Consider the following 17,842-nt stretch of genomic DNA (forward strand, 5'->3'; position numbering starts at 1 on the left):
TTCCGATGCTTCACTTCAAGTTTACTGTATACCTTGCACCTTCTTATTGACGATGAAACACAGAAATTGCATCCGAATTTAATACAAAAGGCACAATGCCGACTTAAGTAAAAGAGGACTGTCACTCTCTCTTTCTATGATTTGAACCTCTCCTGTGAGTCCAGTTTCAGTTTCCGATGCTTAACTTCAGGTTTACTGTATCCCTTGCACTTTCTTATTGACGATGAAACGCAGAAATTGCATCGGAATTTAATACAAAAGGCACAATGCCGACTTAAGTAAAAGAGGACTGACACTCTCACTTTCTATGATTTGAACCTCTCCTGTGATTCCAGTTTTAGATTCCGATGCTCCACTTCAGGTTTACTGTATACCATGCACCGTCTTATCGACGTTGAAACACAAAAATTGTATCGGAATTAAATTCAAAAGGTACAATGCAGACTTAAGTACAAGTGGACTGACACTATAACTTTCTATGATTTGAACCTCTCCTGTGAGTCCAGTTTTAGATTCCGATGCTTCACTTCAGGTTTACTGTATCACCTGGACCATCTTATTGACGATGAAATACAGAAATTACATCCAATTTTAATACAAAGGCACAATGCCGACTTAAGTACAAGAGGACTGACACTCTAACTTTCTACTATTTGAACCTCTCCTGTGAGTCCACTTTTAGATTCCGAGGCTTCACTTCAGGTTTACTGTATCCCTTCGACCTTCTTATTGACGATGAAACACAGAAATTGCATCGGAATTAAATTCAAAAGGTACAAAGATGACTTAAGTACAAGAGGATTAACACTCTAACTTTCTATGATTTGAACCTCTCCTGTGAGTCCAGTTTTAGATTCCGATGCTTCACTTCAGGTTTACTGTATACCTTGCACCTTCTTATTGACGATGAAATACAGAAATTGCATCCGAAATCAATACAAAGGGCACAATGCCGACTTAAGTACAAGAGGACTGACACTCTAACTTTCTATGATTTGAACCTCTCCTTTGAGTCCAGATTTAGATTCCGATGCTACACTTCAGGTTTACTGTATACCTTGCACATTCGTATTGACGATGAAATACAAAAATTGCATCGGAAATAAATTGAAAAGGCACAATGCCGACTTAAGTAAATGGGGTCTGACACTCTCTCTTTTTATGAAATGAACCTCTCCTGTGAGTCCAGTTTTAGAATCCGATGCTTCACTTCAGATTTACTGTATACCTTGCACCTTCTTATTGACGATGAAACACAGAAATTGCATCGGAATTAAATTCAAAATGCACAATGCCGACTTTAGTACACGAGGACTGACACTCTAACTCTCTATGGTTTGAACCCCTCCTGTGAGTCCAGTTTTCGATTCCGATGCTTCACTTCAGGTTTACTGTATCCCTTGGACCTTCTTATTGACGATGAAACACAGAAATTGCATCCGAATTTAATACAAAGGCGACAATGCCGACTTAAGTAAAAGAGGACTGTCACTCTCCCTTTCTATGATTTGAACCTCTCCTGTGAGTCCAGTTTTAGAATCCGATGCCTGACTTCAGGTTTACTGTATACCTTGCACCTTCTTATTGACGATGAAACACAGAAATTGCATCAGAATTTAATACAAAAGGCACAATGCCGACTTAAGTACAAGAGGACTGACACTCTCACTTTCTATGATTTGAACATCTCCTGTGATTCCAGTTTCAGTTTCCGATGCTTCACTTCAGGTTTACTGTATACCTTGCACCTTCTTATTGACGATGAAACACAGAAATTGCATCGGAATTAAATTCAAAAGGCACAATGAAGACATAAGTACAAGAGGACTGACACTCTAACTTCCTATGTTTTGAACCTCTCCTGTGAGTCCAGTTTTAGATTCCGATGCTTCACTTCAGGTTTACTGTATCCCTTGGCCCTTCTTATTGACGATGAAATACAGAAATTGTATCCGAATTTAATACAAAAGGCAAAATGGCGACTTAAGTACAAGAGGACTGACACATAACTATCTATGATTTGAACCTCTCTTGTGAGTCCAGTTTTAGATTCCGATGCTTCACTTCAGGTTTACTGTGTACCTTGCACATTCTTATTGACGATGAAACACAAAAATTGCATCGGAATTAAATTCAAAATGCCCAATGCCGACTTAAGTACAAGAGGACTGACACTCTAACTCTCTATGATTTGAACCTCTCCTGTGAGTCTAGTTTTGGTTTCCGATGCTTCACGTCAGGTTTACTGTATACCTTGCACCTTCTTATTGACGATGAAACACAGAAATTGCATCGGAATTAAATTCAAAAGGCACAATGCCGACTTAAGAACAAGAGGACTAACACTCTAACTTTCTACGATTTGAACCTATCCTGTGAGTTCAGTTATAGATTTCGATGCTTCACTTCTGGTTTACTGTATACCTTGCACCTTCTAATTGACGATGAAATACAGAAATTGCATCCGATATTAATACAAAAGGCACAATGCCGACTTAAGTACAAGAGGACTGACACTCCCACTTTCTATGAATTGAACCTCTCCTGTGAGTCCAGTTTTAGATTCCGATGCGTCACTTCAGGTTTACTGTATACCTTCCACCTTCTTATTGACGATGAAACACAGAAATTGCATCGGAATTAAATTCTAAAGGCACAATGCCTATTTAAGTACAAGAGGACTGACACTCTAACTATCTATGGTTTTGTACCTCTCCTGTGAGTCCAGTTTTAGATTCCGATGCTTCACTTCAGGTTTACTGTATCCCTTGGACCTTCTTATTGACGATGAAACATAGAGTTTGCATCCGAATTTAATACAAAAGGCACAATACCGACTTAAGTGCAGGAGGACTGATACTCTAAATTTCTATGATTAGAACCTCTCCTGTGAGTCCAGTTTTATATTCCGATGCTTCACTTCTGGTTTACTGTATACCTTCCACCTTCTTATTGACGATGAAACACAGAAATTGCATCGGAATTAAATTCTAAAGGCACAATGCCTATTTAAGTACAAGAGGACTGACACTCTAACTATCTATGGTTTTTTACCTCTCCTGTGAGTCTAGTTTTAGATTCCGATGCTTCACTTCAGGTTTACTGTATCCCTTGGACCTTCTTATTGACGATGAAGCACAGAAATTGCATCCGTATTTAATACAAAAGGCACAATGCCGACTTAAGTAAAAGAGGACTGACACTCTCTCTTTCTATGATTTGAACTTCCCCTGTGAATCCAGTTTTAGATTCCGATGCTTCACTTCCGGTTTACTGTATACCATGCACCTTCTAATCGACGATGAAACACAGAAATTGCATCGGAATTTAATACAAAAGGCACAATGCCGACTTAAGTAAAAGAAGACTGACACTCTCACTTTCTATGATTTGAACCTCTCCTGTGAGTCCACTTTTAGATTCCGATCTTTATTTCAGGTTTACTGTATCCCTTGGACCTTCTTATTGACGATGACACACAGAAATTGCATCCGAATTTAATACAAAAGGTTCAATGACGACTTAAATACATGAGGACTGACACTCTTACTTTCTATAATTTGAACCTCTCCTGTGAGTCCAGTTTTAAATTCCGATGCTTCACTTCAGGTTTACTGTATCCCTTGGACCTTCCAATTGACGAAGGAACACAGAAATTGCAACCGAATTTAATACAAAAGGCACAATGCCGACTTAAGCAAAAGAGGACTGACACTCTCACTTTCTATGATTTGAACCTCTCCTGTGAGTTCAGTTTTAGATTCCGATGCTTCACTTCAGGTTTACTGTATACCTTGCACCTTCTTATTGACGATGAAACTCAGAAATTGCATCTGAATTTAATACAAAAGGCACAATGCCGACTTAAGTAAAAAGAGGACTGACACTCTAACTTTCTATGATTTGAACCTCTCCTGTGAATCCAGTTTTGAATTCCGATGCTTCATTTCAGGTTTACTGTATCCCTTGGACCTTCTTATTGGCAATGACACACAGAAATTGCATCCGAATTTAATACAAAAGGCACAAAGACGACCTAAATACATGAGGGCTGATACTCTCACTTTCTATGATTTGAACCTCTCCTGTGAGTCCAGTTTTAGATTCCGATGCTTCACTTCAGGTTTACTGTATCCCTTGGACCCTCTTATTGACGATGAAATACAGAAATTGCATCGGAATTTAATACAAAAGGCACAATGCCGACTTAAGTACAAGAGGACTAACACTCTCACTTTCTATGATTTGAACTTCTCCTGTCAGTCCTGTTTTAGATTCCGATGCTTTACTTCAGGTTTACGGTATCCCTTGGACCTTCTTATTCACGATGAAATACAGAAATTGCATCCGAATTTAATACAAAAGGCACAATGCCGACTTAAGTAAAAGAGGTCGGACACTCTCTCTTTTTATGAAATGAACCTCTCCTGTGAGTCCAGTTTTAGAATCCGATGCTTCACTTCAGATTTACTGTATACCTTGCACCTTCTTATTGACGATGAAACACAGAAATTGCATCGGAATTAAATTCAAAATGCACAATGCCGACTTTAGTACACGAGGACTGACACTCTAACTCTCTATGGTTTGAACCCCTCCTGTGAGTCCTGTTTTCGATTCCGATGCTTCACTTCAGGTTTACTGTATACCTTGCTCCTTCTTATTGACGATGAAACACAGAAATTCCATCCGAAATTAATACAAAAGGCACAATGCCGACTGAAGTAAAAGAGGACTGTCACTCTCTCTTTCTATAATTTGAACCTCTCCTGTGAGTTCAGTTTTGGATTCCGATGATCCACTTCAGGTTTACTGTATCCCTTGGACCTTCTTATTGACGATGAAACACAGAAATTGCATCCGAATTTAATACAAAAGGCACAATGCCGACTTAAGTAAAAGAGGACTGTCACTCTCTCTTTCTATGATTTGAACCTCTCCTGTGAGTCCAGTTTTAGATTCCGATGCTTCACTTCAGGTTTACTGTATCCCTTCGACCTTCTTATTGACGATGAAACACAGAAATTGCATCCGATTTTAATACAAAGGCACAATACCGACTTAAGTACAAGAGGACTGACACTCTAACTTTCTACTATTTGAACCTCTCCTGTGAGTCCACTTTTAGATTCCGATGCTTCACTTCAGGTTTACTGTTTTACTTGGAACTTCGTATTGACGATGAAACACAGAAATTCCATCCGAATTTAATACAAAAGGCACAATGCGGAATTAAGTAAAAGAGGACTGTCACTTTCCCTTTCTATGATATGAACCTCTCCTCTGAGTCCAGTTTCAGTTTCCGATGCTTAACTTCAGGTTTACTGTATCCCTCGCACCTTCTTATTGACGATGAAACACAGAAATTGCATTGGAATTTAATACAAAAAGAACATTGCCGACTTAAGTACAAGAGGACTGACACTCTCACTTTCTATGATTTGAACCTCTCCTGTGATTCCAGTTTTAGATTCCGATGCTCCACTTCAGGTTTACTGTATCCCTTGGACCTTCTTATTGATGACGAAACACAGAAATTGCATCGGAATTTAATAGAAAAGGCACAATGCCGACTTAAGTACAAGAGGACTGTCACTCTCTCTTTCTATGATTTGAACCTCTCCTGTGAGTCCAGTTTTAGATTCCGATGCTTCACTTCAGGTTTACTGTATCCCTTCGACCTTCTTATTGTCGATGAAACACAGAAATTGCATCCGAATTTAATACAAAAGGCACACTGCCGACTTAAGTAAAAGAGGACTGTCACTCTCTTTTTCTATGATTTGAACCTCTCCTGTGATTCCAGTTTTTGATTCCGATGCTTCACTTTAGGTTTACTGTATACCTTGGACCTTCTTATTGGCGATGAAACACAGAAATTGCATCCGAATTTAATACAAAGGCACAATGCCGACTTAAGTACAAGAGGACTGACACTCTCTCTTTCTATGATTTGAACCTCTCCTGTGAGTCCAGTTTCAGTTTCCGATGCTTAACTTCAGGTTTACTGTATCCCTTGCACCTTCTTATTGACGATGAAACACAGAAATTGCATCGGAATTTAATACAAAAGGCACAATGCCGACTTAAGTACAAGAGGACTGACACTCTCACTTTCTGTGATTTGAACCTCTCCTGTGATTCCAGTTTTAGATTCCGATGCTCCACTTCAGGTTTACTGTATCCCTTCGACCTTCTTATTGACGATGAAACACAGAAATTGCATCGGAATTAAATTGAAAAGGTACAAAGATGACTTAAGTACAAGAGGATTAACACTCTAACTTTCTATGATTTGAACCTCTCCTGTGAGTCCAGTTTTAGATTCCGATGCTTCACTTCAGGTTTACTGTATACCTTGCACCTTCTTATTGACGATGAAATACAGAAATTGCATCCGAAATCAATACAAAGGGCACAATGCCGACTTAAGTACAAGAGGACTGACACTCTACCTTTCTATGATTTGAACCTCTCCTTTGAGTCCAGTTTTAGATTCCGATGCTACACTTCAGGTTTACTGTATACCTTGCACATTCGTATTGACGATGAAATACAAAAATTGCATCGGAAATAAATTGAAAAGGCACAATGCCGACTTAAGTAAAAGGGGTCTGACACTCTCTCTTTTTATGAAATGAACCTCTCCTGTGAGTCCAGTTTTCGATTCCGATGCTTCACTTCAGGTATACTGTATCCCTTGGACCTTCTTATTGACGATGAAACACAGAAATTGCATCCGAATTTAATACAAAGGACACAATGCCGACTTAAGTAAAAGAGGACTGTCACTCTCCCTTTCTATGATTTGAACCTCTCCTGTGAGTCCAGTTTTAGAATCCGATGCTTAACTTCAGGTTTACTGTATACCTTGCACCTTCTTATTGACGATGAAACACAGAAATTGCATCAGAATTTAATACAAAAGGCACAATGCCGACTTAAGTACAAGAGGACTGACACTCTCACTTTCTATGATTTGAACATCTCCTGTGATTCCAGTTTCAGTTTCCGATGCTTCACTTCAGGTTTACTGTATACCTTGCACCTTCTTATTGACGATGAAACACAGAAATTGCATCGGAATTAAATTCAAAAGGCACAATGAAGACATAAGTACAAGAGGACTGACACTCTAACTTCCTATGTTTTGAACCTCTCCTGTGAGTCCAGTTTTAGATTCCGATGCTTCACTTCAGGTTTACTGTATCCCTTGGCCCTTCTTATTGACGATGAAATACAGAAATTGTATCCGAATTTGATACAAAAGGCAAAATGGCGACTTAAGTACAAGAGGACTGACACTCTAACTCTCTATGATTTGAACCTCTCCTGTGAGTCTAGTTTTGGTTTCCGATGCTTCACGTCAGGTTTACTGTATACCTTGCACCTTCTTATTGACGATGAAACACAGAAATTGCATCGGAATTAAATTCAAAAGGCACAATGCCGACTTAAGAGCAAGAGGACTAACACTCTAACTTTCTACGATTTGAACCTATCCTGTGAGTTCAGTTATAGATTTCGATGTTTCACTTCAGGTTTACTGTATACCTTGCACCTTCTAATTGACGATGAAATACAGAAATTGCATCCGATATTAATACAAAAGGCAGAATGCCGACTTAAGTACAAGAGGACTGACACTCCCACTTTCTATGATTTGAACCTCTCCTGTGAGTCCAGTTTTAGGTTCCGATGCGTCACTTCAGGTTTACTGTATGCCTTCCACCTTCTTATTGACGATGAAACACAGAAATTGCATCGGAATTAAATTCTAAAGGCACAATGCCTATTTAAGTACAAGAGGACTGACACTCTAACTATCTATGGTTTTGTACCTCTCCTGTGAGTCCAGTTTTAGATTCCGATGCTTCACTTCAGGTTTACTGTATCCCTTGGACCTTCTTATTGACGATGAAACATAGAGTTTGCATCCGAATTTAATACAAAAGGCACAATACCGACTTAAGTGCAAGAGGACTGATACTCTAAATTTCTATGATTAGAACCTCTCCTGTGAGTCCAGTTTTATATTCCGTTGCTTCACTTCTGGTTTACTGTATACCTTCCACCTTCTTATTGACGATGAAACACAGAAATTGCATCGGAATTAAATTCTAAAGGCACAATGCCTATTTAAGTACAAGAGGACTGACACTCTAACTATCTATGGTTTTTTACCTCTCCTGTGAGTCTAGTTTTAGATTCCGATGCTTCACTTCAGGTTTACTGTATCCCTTGGACCTTCTTATTGACGATGAAGCACAGAAATTGCATCCGTATTTAATACAAAAGGCACAATGCCGACTTAAGTAAAAGAGGACTGACACTCTCTCTTTCTATGATTTGAACTTCCCCTGTGAATCCAGTTTTAGATTCCGATGCTTCACTTCCGGTTTACTGTATACCATGCACCTTCTAATCGACGATGAAACACAGAAATTGCATCGGAATTTAATACAAAAGGCACAATGCCGACTTAAGTAAAAGAAGACTGACACTCTCACTTTCTATGATTTGAACCTCTTTTGTGAGTCCAGTTTTAGATTCCGATGCTTTATTTCAGGTTTACTGTATCCCTTGGACCTTCTTATTGACGATGACACACAGAAAATGGATCCGAATTTAATACAAAAGGTTCAATGACGACTTAAATACATGAGGACTGACACCCTTACTTTCTATAATTTGAACCTCTCCTGTGAGTCCAGTTTTAGATTCCGATGCTTCACTTCAGGTTTACTGTATCCCTTGGACCTTCCAATTGACGAAGAAACACAGAAATTGCAACCGAATTTAATATAAAAGGCACAATGCCGACTTAAGTAAAAGAGGACTGACACTCTCACTTTCTATGATTTGAACTTCTCCTGTGAGTTCAGTTTTAGATTCCGATGCTTCACTTCAGGTTTACTGTATCCCTTGGACCTTCCAATTGACGAAGAAACACAGAAATTGCATCTGAATTTAATACAAAAGGCACAATGCCGACTTAAGTAAAAAGAGGACTGACACTCTAACTTTCTATGATTTGAACCTCTCCTGTGAATCCAGTTTTGAATTCCGATGCTTCATTTCAGGTTTACTGTATCCCTTGGACCCTCTTATTGGCAATGAACACAGAAATTGCATCCGAATTTAATACAAAGGGCACAAAGACGACCTAAATACATGAGGGCTGATACTCTCACTTTCTATGATTTGAACCTCTCCTGTGAGTCCAGTTTTAGATTCCGATGCTTCACTTCAGGTTTACTGTATCCCTTGGACCCTCTTATTGACGATGAAATACAGAAATTGCATCGGAATTTAATACAAAAGGCACAATGCCGACTTAAGTACAAGAGGACTAACACTCTCACTTTCTATGATTTGAACTTCTCCTGTCAGTCCTGTTTTAGATTCCGATCCTTTAGTTCAGGTTTACTGTATCCCTTGGACCTTCTTATTGACGATGAAATACAGAAATTGCATCCGAATTTAATACAAAAGGCACAATGCCGACTTAAGTAAAAGAGGTCTGACACTCTCTCTTTTTATGAAATGAACCTCTCCTGTGAGTCCAGTTTTAGAATCCGATGCTTCACTTCAGATTTACTGTATACCTTGCACGTTCTTATTGACGATGAAACACAGAAATTGCATCGGAATTAAATTCAAAATGCACAATGCCGACTTTAGTACACGAGGACTGACACTCTAACTCTCTATGGTTTGGACCCCTCCTGTGAGTCCAGTTTTCGATTCCGATGCTTCACTTCAGGTTTACTGTATACCTTGCTCCTTCTTATTGACGATGAAAAACAGAAATTCCATCCGAAATTAATACAAAAGGCACAATGCCGACTGAAGTAAAAGAGGACTGTCACTCTCTCTTTCTATAATTTGAACCTCTCCTGTGAGTCCAGTTTTGGATTCCGATGATCCACTTCAGGTTTACTGTATCCCTTGGACCTTCTTATTGACAATGAAACACAGAAATTGCACCCGAATTTAATACAAAGGACACAATGCCGACTCAAGTAAAAGTGGACTGTCACTCTCCCTTTCTATGATTTGAACCTCTCCTGTGAGTCCAGTTTTAGATTCCGATGCTTAACTTCAGGTTTACTGTATACCTTGCACCTTCTTATTGACGATGAAACACAGAAATTGCATCAGAATTTAATACAAAAGGCACAATGCCGACTTAAGTACAAGAGGACTGACACTCTCACTTTCTATGATTTGAACATCTCCTGTGATTTCAGTTTCAGTTTCCGATGCTTCACTTCAGGTTTACTGTATACCTTGCACCTTCTTATTGACGATGAAACACAGAAATTGCATCGGAATTAAATTCAAAAGGCACAATGAAGACATAAGTACAAGAGGACTGACACTCTAACTTCCTATGTTTTGAACCTCTCCTGTGAGTCCAGTTTTAGATTCCGATGCTTCACTTCAGGTTTACTGTTTCCCTTGGCCCTTCTTATTGACGATGAAATACAGAAATTGTATCCGAATTTAATACAAAAGGCAAAATGCCGACGTAAGTACAAGAGGACTGACACATAACTTTCTATGATTTGAACCTGTCCTGTGAGTCTAGTTTTGGTTTCCGATGCTTCACGTCAGGTTTACTGTATACCTTGCACCTTCTTATTGACGATGAAACACAGAAATTGCATCGGAATTAAATTCAAAAGGCACAATGCCGACTTAAGTACAAGAGGACTAACACTCTAACTTTCTACGATTTGAACATATCCTGTGAGTTCAGTTATAGATTTCGATGCTTCACTTCAGGTTTACTTTATACCTTGCACCTTCTAATTGACGATGAAATACAGAAATTGCATCCGATATTAATACAAAAGGCACAATGCCGACTTAAGTACAAGAGGACTGACACTCCCACTTTCTATGATTTGAACCTCTCCTGTGAGTCCAGTTTTAGATTCCGATGCGTCACTTCAGGTTTACTGTATACCTTCCACCTTCTTATTGACGATGAAACACAGAAATTGCATCGGAATTTAATACAAAAGGCACAATGCCGACTTAAGTAAAAGAAGACTGACACTCTCACTTTCTATGATTTGAACCTCTCCTGTTAGTCCAGTTTTATATTCCGATGCTTCACTTCTGGTTTACTGTATACCTTCCACCTACTTATTGACGATGAAACACAGAAATTGCATCGGAATTAAATTCTAAAGGCACAATGCCTATTTAAGTACAAGAGGACTGACACTCTAACTATCTATGGGTTTTTTACCTCTCCTGTGAGTCTAGTTTTAGATTCCGATGCTTCACTTCAGGTTTACTGTATCCCTTGGACCTTCTTATTGACGATGAAGCACAGAAATTGCATCCGTATTTAATACAAAAGGCACAAAGCCGACTTAAGTAAAAGAGGACTGACACTCTCTCTTTCTATGATTTGAACTTCCCCTGTGAATCCAGTTTTAGATTCCGATGCTTCACTTCCGGTTTACTGTATACCATGCACCTTCTAATTGACGATGAAACACAGAAATTGCATCGGAATTTAATACAAAAGGCACAATGCCGACTTAAGTAAAAGAAGACTGACACTCTCACTTTCTATGATTTGAACCTCTCCTGTGAGTCCAGTTTTAGATTCCGATGCTTTATTTCAGGTTTACTGTATCCCTTGGACCTTCTTATTGACGATGACACACAGAAATTGCATCCGAATTTAATACAAAAGGTTCAATGACGACTTAAATACATGAGGACTGATACTCTTACTTTCTATAATTTGCACCTCTCCTGTGATTCCAGTTTTAGATTCCGATGCTTCACTTCAGGTTTACTGTATCCCTTGGACCTTCCAATTGACGAAGAAACACAGATATTGCATCCGAATTTAATACAAAGGCACAATGCCGACTTAAGTAAAAGAGGACTGACACTCTCACTTTCTATGATTTGAACCTCTCCTGTGAGTTCAGTTTTAGATTCCGATGCTTCACTTCAGGTTTACTGTATACCTTGCACCTTCTTATTGACGATGAAACTCAGAAATTGCATCTGAATTTAATACAAAAGGCACAATGCCGACTTAATTACAAGAGGACTAACACTCTCAATTTCTATGATTTGAACCTCTCTTGTGAGTCCAGTTTTAGATTCCGATGCTTTACTTCAAAATTAGTACATCCCTTGACCCTTCTCATTGACGATGAAATACAGAAATTGCGTCCGAATTTACTACAAAAGGCACAATGCCGACTTAAGTAAAAGAGGTCTGACAGTCTCTCTTTCTATGATATGAACCTCTCCTGTGAGTCCAGTTTTAGATTCCGATGCTTCACTTCAGGTTTACTGTATACCTTGCACTTCTTATTGATAATGAAACACAGAAATTGCATCGGAATTAAATTCAAAAGGCACAATGCTGACTTAAGTACAAGAGGACTGACACTCTAACTCTCGGTGATTTGAACCTCACCTGTGAGTCCAGTTTTAGATTCCGATGCTTCACTTCAGGTTTACTGTATCCCTTGGACCTTCTTATTGACGATGAAACACAGAAATTGCATCCGAATTTAATACAAAAGGCACAATGCCGACTTAAGTACAAGAGGACTGACACTCTCACTCTCTATGATTTGAACCTCTCCTGTGAGTCCAGTTTTTGATTCCGATGCTTCACTTCAGGTTTACTGTATACCTTGCACTTTGTTATTGACGGTGGAACACAGAAATTGCATCCGAATTTAAAACAAAAGGCACAATGCTGACTTAAGTACAAGAGGACTGACACTCTCCCTTTCTATGATTTGAACCTCTACTGTGAGTCCAGTTTTAGATTCCGATTCTCCACTTGAGGTATACTGTATCCCTTGGACCTTCTTATTGACGATGAAACACAGAAATCGCATCCGAATTTAATACAAAAGGCACAATGCCGAATTAGGAAAAAGAGGACTGTCACTCTCTCTTTCTAGTATTTGAACCTCTCCTGTGAGTCCAGTTTTATACTCCGATGCTTCACTTCAGGTTTACTGTATACCTTGCACCTTCTTATTGACGATGAAACACAGAAATTGCATCCGAATTTAATACAAAAGGCACAATGCCGACTTAAGTACATGAGGACTGACACTCTCCCTTTCTATGATTTGAACCTCTACTGTGAGTCCAGTTTTAGATTCCGATGCTCCACTTCAGGTATACTGTATCCCTTGGACCTTCTTATTGACGATGAAACACAGAAATTGCATCCGAATTTAATTCAAAAGGCACAATGCCGACTTAAGTAAAAGAGGACTGCCACTCTCTCTTTCTATGATTTGAACCTCTCCTGTGAGTCCAGTTTTAGATTCCGATGCTTCACTTCAGGTTTACTGTATACCTTGCACCTTCTTATTGACGATGAAACACAGAAATTCCATCCGAATTTAATACAAAATTCACAATGCCGACTTTAGTACAAGAGGACTGACACTCTAACTCTCTATGATTTGAACCTCTCCTGTGATTCCAGTTTTATATTCCGATGCTTCACTTCAGGTTTACTGTATACCGTGCACCGTCTTATTGACGATGAAACACAAACCTTGCATCGGAATTAAATTCAAAAGGTACAATGAAGACTTAAGTACAAGAGGACTGACACTCTAACTTTCTACCGAGCGAGGTGGCGCAGTGGTTAGACACTGGACTCGCATTCCGGAGGACGACGGTTCAATCCCTCGTCCGGCCATCCTGATTTAGGTTTTCCGTGATTTCCCTAAATCGCTCCAGGCAAATGCCAGGATGGTTCCTTTCAAAGGGCACGGCCGACTTCCTTCCCCGTGCTTCCCTAATCCGATGAGACCGATGACCACGCTGTCTGGTCTCCTTCCCCAAAAACAACAACAACAACATCTAACTTTCTATGATTTGAACCTCTCCTGTGAGTCCAGTTTTAGATTACGATGCTTCACTTCAGGTTTACTGTATCCCTTGGACCTTCTTTTTGACGATGAAATACAGAAATTGCATCCGCATTTAATACAAAAGGCACAATGCCGACTTAAGTATAAGAGGACTGACACACTAACTCTGTTTGATTTGAACCTCTCCTGTGAGTCCAGTTTTAGATTCCGATGCTTCACTTCAGGTTTACTGTATACCTTGCACTTTCTTATTGACGATGAAACACAGAAATTGCATCGGAATTAAATTCAAAAGGCACAATGCCAACTCAAGTATAAGAGGACTGACACTCTAACTTTCTATGATTTGAACCTCTCCTGTGAGTCCAGTTTTAGATTTCGATGCTTCACTTCAGGTTTACTGTATTCCTAGGACCTTCTTATTGACGATGAAATACAGAAATTGCTTCCGAATTTAATACAAAAGGCACAATGCCGACCTAGGTACAAGAGGACTGACACTCCCACTTTCTATGATTTGAACCTCTCCTGTGAGTTCAGTTTTAGATTCCGATGCTCCACTTCAGGTATACTGTATCCCTTGGACCTTCTTATTGACGATGAAACACAGAAATTGCATCCGAATTTAATTCAAAAGGCACAATGCCGACTTAAGTAAAAGAGGACTGCCACTCTCTCTTTCTATGATTTGAACCTCTCCTGTGAGTCCAGTTTTAGATTCCGATGCTTCACTTCAGGTTTACTGTATACCTTGCACCTTCTTATTGACGATGAAACACCGAAATTCCATCCGAATTTAATACAAAATTCACAATGCCGACTTTAGTACAAGAGGACTGACACTCTAACTCTCTATGATTTGAACCTCTCCTGTGATTCCAGTTTTATATTCCGATGCTTCACTTCAGGTTTACTGTATACCGTGCACCGTCTTATTGACGATGAAACACAAGCCATGCATCGGAATTAAATTCAAAAGGTACAATGAAGACTTAAGTACAAGAGGACTGACACTCTAACTTTCTACCGAGCGAGGTGGCGCAGTGGTTAGACACTGGACTCGCATTCGGGAGGACGACGGTTCAATCCCGCGTCAGGCCATCCTGATTTAGGTTTTCCGTGATTTCCCTAAATCGCTCCAGGCAAATGCCAGGATGGTTCCTTTCAAAGGGCACGGCCGACTTCCTTCCCCGTGCTTCCCTAATCCGATGAGACCGATGACCACGCTGTCTGGTCTCCTTCCCCAAAAACAACAACAACAACATCTAACTTTCTATGATTTGAACCTCTCCTGTGAGTCCAGTTTTAGATTCCGATGCTTTATTTCAGGTTTACTGTATCCCTTGGACCTTCTTATTGACGATGACACACAGAAATTGCATCCGAATTTAATACAAAAGGTTCAATGACGACTTAAATACATGAGGACTGATACTCTTACTTTCTATAATTTGCACCTCTCCTGTGAGTCCAGTTTTAGATTCCGATGCTTCACTTCAGGTTTACTGTATCCCTTGGACCTTCCAATTGACGAAGAAACACAGAAATTGCATCCGAATTTAATACAAAAGGCACAATGCCGACTTAAGTAAAAGAGGACTGACACTCTCACTTTCTATGATTTGAACCTCTCCTGTGAGTTCAGTTTTAGATTCCGATGCTTTACTTCAGGTTTACTGTATACCTTGCACCTTCTTATTGACGATGAAACTCAGAAATTGCATCTGAATTTAATACAAAAGGCACAATGCCGACTTAATTACAAGAGGACTAACACTCTCAATTTCTATGATTTGAACCTCTCTTGTGAGTCCAGTTTTAGATTCCGATGCTTTACTTCAAAATTAGTACATCCCTTGAACCTTCTCATTGACGATGAAATACAGAAATTGCATCCGAATTTAATACAAAAGGCACAATGCCGACTTAAGTAAAAGAGGTCTGACAGTCTCTCTTTCTATGATATGAACCTCTCCTGTGAGTCCAGTTTTAGATTCCGATGCTTCACTTCAGGTTTACTGTATACCTTGCACTTCTTATTGACGATGAAACACAGAAATTGCATCGGAATTAAATTCAAAAGGCACAATGCTGACTTAAGTACAAGAGGACTGACACTCTAACTCTCGGTGATTTGAACCTCACCTGTGAGTCCAGTTTTAGATTCCGATGCTTCACTTCAGGTTTACTGTATCCCTTGGACCTTCTTATTGACGATGAAACACAGAAATTGCATCCGAATTTAATACAAAAGGCACAATGCCGACTTAAGTACAAGAATACTGACACTCTCACTTTCTATGATTTGAACCTCTCCTGTGAGTCCAGTTTTTGATTCCGATGCTTCACTTCAGGTTTACTGTATACCTTGCACTTTGTTATTGACGGTGGAACACAGAAATTGCATCCGAATTTAAAACAAAAGGCACAATGCTGACTTAAGTACAAGAGGACTGACACTCTCCCTTTCTATGATTTGAACCTCTACTGTGAGTCCAGTTTTAGATTCCGATTCTCCACTTGAGGTATACTGTATCCCTTGGACCTTCTTATTGACGATGAAACACAGAAATCGCATCCGAATTTAATACAAAAGGCACAATGCCGAATTAGGAAAAAGAGGACTGTCACTCTCTCTTTCTAGTATTTGAACCTCTCCTGTGAGTCCAGTTTTATACTCCGATGCTTCACTTCAGGTTTACTGTATACCTTGCACCTTCTTATTGACGATGAAACACAGAAATTGCATCCGAATTTAATACAAAAGGCACAATGCCGACTTAAGTACATGAGGACTGACACTCTCCCTTTCTATGATTTGAACCTCTACTGTGAGTCCAGTTTTAGATTCCGATGCTCCACTTCAGGTATACTGTATCCCTTGGAACTTCTTATTGACGATGAAACACAGAAATTGCATCCGAATTTAATTCAAAAGGCACATTGCCGACTTAAGTAAAAGAGGACTGCCACTCTCTCTTTCTATGATTTGAACTTCTCCTGTGAGTCCAGTTTTAGATTCCGATGCTTCACTTCAGGTTTACTGTATACCTTGCACCTTCTTATTGACGATGAAACACAGAAATTCCATCCGAATTTAATACAAAATTCACAATGCCGACTTTAGTACAAGAGGACTGACACTCTAACTCTCTATGATTTGAACCTCTCCTGTGATTCCAGTTTTATATTCCGATGCTTCACTTCAGGTTTACTGTATACCGTGCACCGTCTTATTGACGATGAAACACAAACCTTGCATCGGAATTAAATTCAAAAGGTGCAATGAAGACTTAAGTACAAGAGGACTGACACTCTAACTTTCTACCGAGCGAGGTGGCGCAGTGGTTAGACACTGGACTCGCATTCCGGAGGACGACGGTTCAATCCCTCGTCCGGCCATCCTGATTTAGGTTTTCCGTGATTTCCCTAAATCGCTCCAGGCAAATGCCAGGATGGTTCCTTTCAAAGGGCACGGCCGACTTCCTTCCCCGTGCTTCCCTAATCCGATGAGACCGATGACCACGCTGTCTGGTCTCCTTCCCCAAAAACAACAACAACAACATCTAACTTTCTATGATTTGAACCTCTCCTGTGAGTCCAGTTTTAGATTACGATGCTTCACTTCAGGTTTACTGTATCCCTTGGACCTTCTTTTTGACGATGAAATACAGAAATTGCATCCGCATTTAATACAAAAGGCACAATGCCGACTTAAGTATAAGAGGACTGACACACTAACTCTCTTTGATTTGAACCTCTCCTGTGAGTCCAGTTTTAGATTCCGATGCTTCACTTCAGGTTTACTGTATACCTTGCACTTTCTTATTGACGATGAAACACAGAAATTGCATCGGAATTAAATTCAAAAGGCACAATGCCAACTCAAGTATAAGAGGACTGACACTCTAACTTTCTATGATTTGAACCTCTCCTGTGAGTCCAGT

The sequence above is a fragment of the Schistocerca americana genome, chromosome 8 (genome assembly GCF_021461395.2).
Source record: "Schistocerca americana isolate TAMUIC-IGC-003095 chromosome 8, iqSchAmer2.1, whole genome shotgun sequence".
NCBI classification, from domain to species: domain Eukaryota; kingdom Metazoa; phylum Arthropoda; class Insecta; order Orthoptera; family Acrididae; genus Schistocerca; species Schistocerca americana.